Raw genomic sequence first — 8,268 nt, 5'->3', positions numbered from 1 at the left:
CCTTTCCTTAGGGAGGCCACAAACGGAGGCAACACGAGGCATTTCCTATACCTCTCAGTGTTCAACCAATAATTGAGATCATTGGACTTATTATCATAACTCCCTCTCCCAGTCACTATTTTTTGAAAAAGTGTGTTTTTCACAAAATCAATATTTTTTAATTTAGTTGTAAAAATAAATTTAATTATTTTTACCAAATGATATTCTAATAATTACTAATCCAATTAAGCAAAAACAAAACAAAATTGTGCCTATAATTCTAATTATAATATTGCTTTAATTAAGAGAATATCATTTTTATTTTAATAAAATATTCTTCATTAAAACAACAAATTCAACAACTTTAATTTTGATTTACCATCATAACTAATTAAGACTAAATTTATTATTATACGATTTATCATATTTAAACATATAACAAAATATAGGACATTCCTAATAGCATGTTTTTACACAAATGTAATGCATGTTAATTGCATATTGTGTGGGGATATGATGGCATGTTATAATGCATGACAAAATATTAAACATTTTAATCACATTCAAACATTTATAATAAGTAAATAAAACCAGGTATGGTAACTTTTGGGTATTTCAAAAAAAATTACAACACTTGCAAAAAAATACATGAAAATGTAACCTAGACTAACTAAGGCTTGATAAAGAGCATTTTGATCTTGGACCTTGAGATGTAGTCTTGTTGAGCCAATGCCACCCTTTTCCATATCCACTTTGAATTATACAAGTATTTAATTATTTTAAACAAACTTTTAAAATAACTAAACTTTGGGTTTTAACACCCAAAAGTTCCTAAGGCCCAATTTTAATTTGGGTAGTCTAATTCAAAAATAAAATAAAATAATTTAATTTTAATAAATTAAAATTCAAGATAATTTTAATTTTGGATATTTTAATTATAACAATTTTAATTATGGAAGATAACAATTAAAGCATTTTTAATTAAGGAAAATAATCAACATTATTTCAATTAAAGATATTTCCAAATTAATACAATTTTAATTTAATTTTTTATTTTTAATTAAATGAATAATTAAAAAAATTATGGTAACAACACACTAGGGTTTGTAAAAACAAAACCTAGGTGTGTACTAAGGGTGCGGCGGCAGGGAGGGTGGTCCGGCAGTGGAGGCTCGGCTGGTAGCTGACATGGGCACGGGTGGGCATGGAGACACAGGAAAAGAGCATGGCTATAGGCGTGCGTGGCTGGCACGGGGCTAGCAACAGGCAGGGGTGCAGAAGGCAAGCACGCATAGGCTGGCCCAAGAAGTTTATATTAAATAAATAATCATGAAAATAAAACATGTGAGCAAAGTGATTGACCAAGTCAAAAAATGATTTCTATTCTTTTATTGATAATAAAATGAGATTACAAAGAATTTGGGTTTTAATTAGGGCATAAAACCCCAACAAACTCCCACTTGCACTAATTGAAACTAATGCCTTAATTCTACTAATCCCATCTCCTTGATATGCTTATCAAATATAGCTTCTGGTAGTGTCTTTGTAAACGGATCCGCAAGATTGTCTTCAGTTGCAATCTTCATAACCTTCACATCTCCCCTGGCCACATATTCTCGAATAATGTGATACTTCCTTTCTATATGCTTACTCCTCTTGTTACTTCGAGGTTCTTTTGAGTTGGCTATCGCTCCTGTATTGTCACAAAACAACACAAGCGGTTTATCCATTTCTGGAATAACACCAAGATCCGAATAGAACTTCTTTTGCCAGACTATTTCCTTAGCTGCTTCTGACGCAGCTATGTACTCAGCCTCCATAGTGGAATCTGAGATTGCAGACTGCTTTACGCTTCTCCAAATCACAGTTCCACCCCCAAGAGTAAACACCATTCCAGAAGTAGACTTCCTGTCATCGACATCAGTCTAAAAATCTGAATCGGTGTAGCCTACAGGGTTCAGAACACCACCCTTGTAGACTAACATATAATCCCTAGTCCATCTCAAATACTTCAGGATATGCTTAACTGCTATCCAATGTTCCGGTCCTGGGTTTGACTGATACCTGCTCACTACTCCCACTGCATAGCAGATATCTGGTCTAGTACACAACATGGCATACATCAGACTTCCAACTGCAGATGCGTAAGGAACTTTTCTCATTGCATCTTCCTCTTCAGGAGTCTGGGGAGACTGCTTCTTTGAAAGATGAATTCCATGTCGAGACGGTAGACGCCCTTTCTTGGAATTTTTCATTGAGAAACGTTCAAGCACTTTATCTATGTAAGCTGCTTGAGATAGAGCTAAGAGTCTATTCTTTCTATCCCTGATGATCTGGATACCTAGAACATAACTTGTTTCATCCAAATCCTTCATCTGGAATTGAGTGCTCAGCCAATTCTTCACATCTGATAATTTCTTAACATTGTTTCCAATGAGTAAGATATCTTCTACATAAAGAACCAGGAATACCACTATTTGATTTTCCTTCAGTTGGTAAACATAGGGCTCATCAATATTTTGTTCAAAGCCATAGGTTTTGATTATTTCATCAAACCTAAGATTCAAGGAACGAGAAGCTTGCTTAAGTCCATAGATGGACCTATTTAACCTACAAACTTTTCCTTCTTGTCCAGATACTTTAAATCCTTCTGGCTGATCCATATAAATGACCTCGTCAAGCTTTCCATTAAGAAAAGTTGTCTTGACGTCCATTTTCCAAATCTCATAGTCGAGAGCGGCTGCTATGGATAGGAGGATGCGAATGGATTTGAGCATGGCTACCGGACTAAAAGTTTCCTCATAGTCCACGCCTTCTCTTTGGGTATAATCCTTTGCCACTAATCGAGCTTTATAAGTCTCGATATTTCCATCAACACCTCATTTCTTCTTGTAGATCCACTTGCACCCAATGGCCCTAAAGTCACTAGGTGCTTCCACAAGATCCCAGACGGAATTTGAGTACATAGACTCAATTTCCTGTTCCATGGCTTCGAGCCATAGTTCCTTTTCAGGGCTAGCCATTGCCTGTTTGAAAGACAATGGATCATCATCACTAGTGTCACCAACAACCATATTGGTTTCACCATCCAAACCATAGCGAACTGGGTTTCTAGAAACCCTCCCACTACGACGAGGCTCCGTGACTGTTTGCTCAGGAACAGTGGTACTTTCTTCATTTAAATCGACTTGCGTCAGTTGTACATGAAGAGTGGGAATTTCATCATCAACACGCGTTGATGACGATGGAACATTGGTTGGAGTCAATTCTTTAACCATCTCCTCTAAAACTACTTTGCTGCGAGGTTTAAAGTTCTGGACATAGTCATTTTCCAGAAAAGTAGCATTTGTAGAAGTAAACACTTTCTTTTCTGAATGACTGTAGAAAAGTCCACCCCGAGTACCTTTAGGATAGCCAACAAACATGCAAACTTCAGTTCGCGGTTCTAGCTTTCCCTCCTTTTTCCTCAGGACGTGAGCGGGACACCCCCAGATTCTATAATGGCATAAACTAGGTTCACGACCATTCCAGCGTTCTAAAGGTGTTTTGGGGATTGATTTTGACAACACGACATTGAGAATGTCATTTGCGGTTTCAATTGCATGTCCCCAGAATGAAGTTGGTAGAGTTGAGTAACTAAGCATGCATCTAACCATTTCCAATAAAGTTCTGTTTCGGCATTCCGCTGCACCATTTTGTTGCGGAGTACCTGGGGCAGTAAGTTGTGATAAAATCCCAAGTTCAGTTAAATGATCTTGGAACTGCATATCCAAATATTCTCCACCCCTATCAGATCGCAAGATCTTTAACCTTTTACCTAATTGGTTCTGAGCCATTGCTAGGAATTCCTGAAACTTTGAAAATGTTTCTGATTTCCTATGCATTAGGTAAAGACAAGAGTATCTAGAGTAATCATCAATGAAAGTGACGAAATACTCAAAACCACCCCTGGCTTGTATATTCAAAGGTCCACAAACATCTGAATGCACAAGACCAAGTGGTTCTTTGGCCCTATCACCCTTTGTAGAGAATGGACGCTTGGTCAGTTTGCCTTCTAGACAAAATTCACAGACAGGTAATTCACCTAAGGTGAGTTCCCTCAAAGGTCCGTCCTTTGTAAGTCTTTGAATCCTATCATAGCCAATGTGACCTAGTCTCAAGTTCCATAAATACGTCATATTATTGTTATCGGTCTTTTGACGTTTATTGGTCCTAGGTTTAGCTACTTTGAATAAATCATTGTTAAGAGCGAGGGGTTCATTAGGTCGCAGAATATAAAGCCCGTTTTCCAAACATGCAATACACAATTGTGATCCATTGAAAGAAATAGATATATTAAAACTTGTGAAAGTCATAAAAAATCGTTCTAATTGAAACATGGAAACTGAAATTAAATTTATACTAAAATCCGAAATAAAAAATACTTCTTTTAAAATTAAAAATTTATTTCCGAACTTCAGACGAGCTCTTCCTCTAGCTTGGACCGCAATGAACACTCCGTTCCCAACTCTAAGCTTTAAGCCGCCTTCGTTCACTTCCTCCCACGATTCAAGAAGCTTTGTTTTTCGCTGCTAAAAACTTAGGGCAATCTCGTTTCCAATGCCCCTTCTCTTTGCAGTGAAAGCACTTATCTTTACCTTTCTTGTTTTTCTTGTTCTTCCCCTTAGGTGTCTGTGCATGTGGTTGTGCACTCGTCTTTGCAGCCTTTGCAGGCTTGGGGTTGTTTATTTGTCCACCTTTCCTCTTGTTTCCAGCTTTCGAAAACGAAGCTGGATTAGCTTCAGCCTTAGCTAGATCAACAGCAACATCAGTAGTCTTATTTTCTCCTCCTTTACTAGGTCCACCCATGATAGGCTCAAAATTTTGAAGCTCATTCATGAGCTGCGTCAGACCAAAGTTGAGTTGATCATGAACGTGCAGAAACGGTGCCATCCGAGAATTCAGAGTGCCATCACGTACGTGTGGAGACGATGTTATCCAAGCATTTACGGTGCTATCAAGAACGTGCAGAGATGATGCTCGTTCTAGGGATTCCTCAATCATGATGAACTCGGAGTTGTCACCAATCTACTCTATGTTGATATTCTGCTTCCAATTAAGGAAGTTTTCTCCAGTGAGTTTCTCCATCGAAAGTTGAGAAAGGATGGGAGTAGACACAGACACTACTTAGCTTAAAACTACAAATTACCAATAAAATAGAAATCAATCACATTTGCTCAATAAAACTTCTATTTACACAAATTTCAAGAAATAGCACAACATATACCAAAAATATGAAGATATGAGAAAAAATACCAAAAACAATCATATCTCTATTTCTTTAGGTTTTTAACTAATCTATGATATCCTTGTCCCGGTTGGCGAGAGTCAAAAATACCACTAGTTAAATAGAGTTGTAAACTCATTTAATAATGGACACCATTATTAACAACCTACTATTCGATCAAAATAAGAAAACAAAATCTCTTATTTTATGAGCTAGACCCACGGTTTCAATAATCATAGATTTAGTCCTAGTAGTCACCGTAGGGGTGAGTCTAGTAGAATTTGACCTATAATTATCTATCTTTCGAAATCTAACCTTGTCAAAATAACTAATGAACACCTTCCGTAGGGGGACGAATCAAAGCGCCTCGAGGCCCCATTAAGTTATTGACTATGTTAAACCAACGGTGGAGATCGAATAAAATTCTTAAAATAAGCTCATTATAAAATTAAAAATAGTATTTTTATTATTTATTTTTAGAAAATTAATGACTATGGTTTTCCAAAAAAATTAAACAGATTAAAATTTTTAAAACCAAAGTCCTATAATTTCTTATTAATTCTAAAGTGTCACATTGAAACAAATTCCATTAATTTAGAATTAATTTGTTGTTAATCAATATTTAGGTTTAACTAATATAATGAACTTATACAATTAAGTCCAACTCAGGTAAATGGGCCTTAGCAATTGAGCTTGTATGGAGGAGGGTTGGGTCCAGTATATCGTTCCCACTACAAAGGCCCCCTATCTTCCATACAAGGTCCAAAAGACAGGAATTTAAACCTTCATTTTATTAATTGTTATTAATTGATTAGGCCCACTATAGTCATGCAAAGCAAATGGGCCTTCACAAGTGGAATCACTCACAAGAGAGGAATTTAAACTTTACATTTTCTAATGGGCCCAAATAAAACCTATCATTTTATGAATATTTTATTTGGCAAAATACCATATATCTAACAAACATATGGGCCACTATATGCATCTAAGCCCAATTGTAAAAATACCACATATAGTGCAAACAGACATGTTATAATTGGATGGGCCTAATCATGTTACTATATGAGCAATTCTATGAATTTATGCAAAAATACCACAATTTTTTTCATTTGCAAAAATACCACAATTAATTATCTAGAATTTATCAAAAAAAATTCAAATTAATTAAATTTTTACAAAAATAAGTCAATTTAAATGAAATTTATCAACAATTAACAATAGTTAATTTAAATTTCATTTATCAACAATCAACTTGGTTTTAGGTTAATTTGATAAAAAAAATATTAATGTAATTTAAATAGGATTTATCAACAATTAACCAAAGTTAATTTAAATCCCTTTTATTAAAAAATATTTTTATTAATTGGCCAAAAAAAAAATTGATATTTTTCAAAATTTAACCAATTTTAAATTTTAAAATCAATATCTTAACTATTTTCTATAATATCTTGTGTTGTTACAACTATTATCTAATATTTTAACCATTTAAAAATAATAAAATAAAAATAGTTATAACAAGCCTAAAATATCTCAAATAGTTAAACAAATTCAAATATCCATAAAAATATCTAACTAACAATGTTCAAATTTCAAATAATTTATATATTAAAAACTATAGAATAAAAAGATATTTATATTTTCAAATAAATATTTAATAAAATAAAATCAAGAATTTAAATGAAAATATCTTAAATATATGATATCATAATTCTAATATTTAATATATTAAAAGATTTAAAATTAAGTTGTTATTTTTTTTTAAATTTGCATTTGAATGTTTGTAGAAAATATCTAATTATTTAAATCCCAACTAACAAAAATATCTTTATTTAAAAAAAAATTAAATGATGAAACAAAAAAGATATTTTTGGTTTTGATTATAATTAATTTTTTTTTTTTAATTTAAAAAAAAAAATGGATGAATAGTACCCCGCGGTACTGTTCACGCGTGCATGCGCGCGGGTGGCGCGCGGAGGTGCGCGGGCGTGCGCGCGGGTGGCGCGCAGAGGCGCGCGGGCGTGCGCACGGGTGCGCGCGGGTGGCGCGCGGAGGTGCGCGCGGAGGTGTGCACGGGTGCGCGTGCGCATGGGCAGCCAGGCCAAAAAAATTTCAAAAATTTTTTTGAGCAATTTTTCAAACCAAAACAATTTTCTAATTAATTTTTACCATGTTTTACACAAAATAAAGCATATATAAAAATTAATAGCATAGAAAATACAACAAAATAACCTAAAAATTGCTAAAATTCACATAAAATCAATATGTTCATAAAAACATGAAAAAACCATCCAATTATTCAAACATATCAAATAATCCTATTTTGAACATATTCATGCATGAAAATAAAGATTAGCAAAGGCTCTGAGGCCAGTTGTTTGAAAAAGCTTATACAGGATCTTTATTTATTTTCATGTATATCTAATATTAAACAAATTAATACGAGATAGCCTAAAACATGTTTCTAAAATTGAATTCAAGAGAAACAAATAATAGAATACTTACAGTATACGCAGCGGAATTAAGAGTCATTCCTTCAGTTTCTCTAACTCTTGTATCCTCTCTGTCGCAGAGTATTATCAAGAAACTGAACCGATCTTCTATTTTCTTCACGATCTTCCAATGTATCCTTAGAACCACCTAGACTAGTGTGGGCAATTCTCAACACATGAGATAGATATAGAGAGAAGAAGATAAAATAACAAAGAGGTTTAGAAAAGGACTTGTGTTTAGAGAGAATATAAAACTATCAAAAAATTTGACTTGTGACTTATCTGTCGTCTATTAAATCTTCTCTCTAAGCACTCCTTTTATAGACTCAATTAGGCCATTTAATTTAATTAAACAATCAATAAAATAACAGCCATTTTGAAGCCCTAGGTCGAAATTATCATGAGATGTAGGCCCGTGAAATTTCCCATTTGATTATAAGCCCATTGGACTTAAAATCAAGGCCTGTATTATTTTCAATTGATTTAATTAATTAAATAATTATTTAAATCCTTTATCAAATTAATTATTTATAA

This window comes from Humulus lupulus, chromosome 2 (assembly GCF_963169125.1).
Source record: "Humulus lupulus chromosome 2, drHumLupu1.1, whole genome shotgun sequence".
Lineage (NCBI taxonomy): Eukaryota > Viridiplantae > Streptophyta > Magnoliopsida > Rosales > Cannabaceae > Humulus > Humulus lupulus.
Note: the sequence above shows the minus strand (reverse complement) of the source record.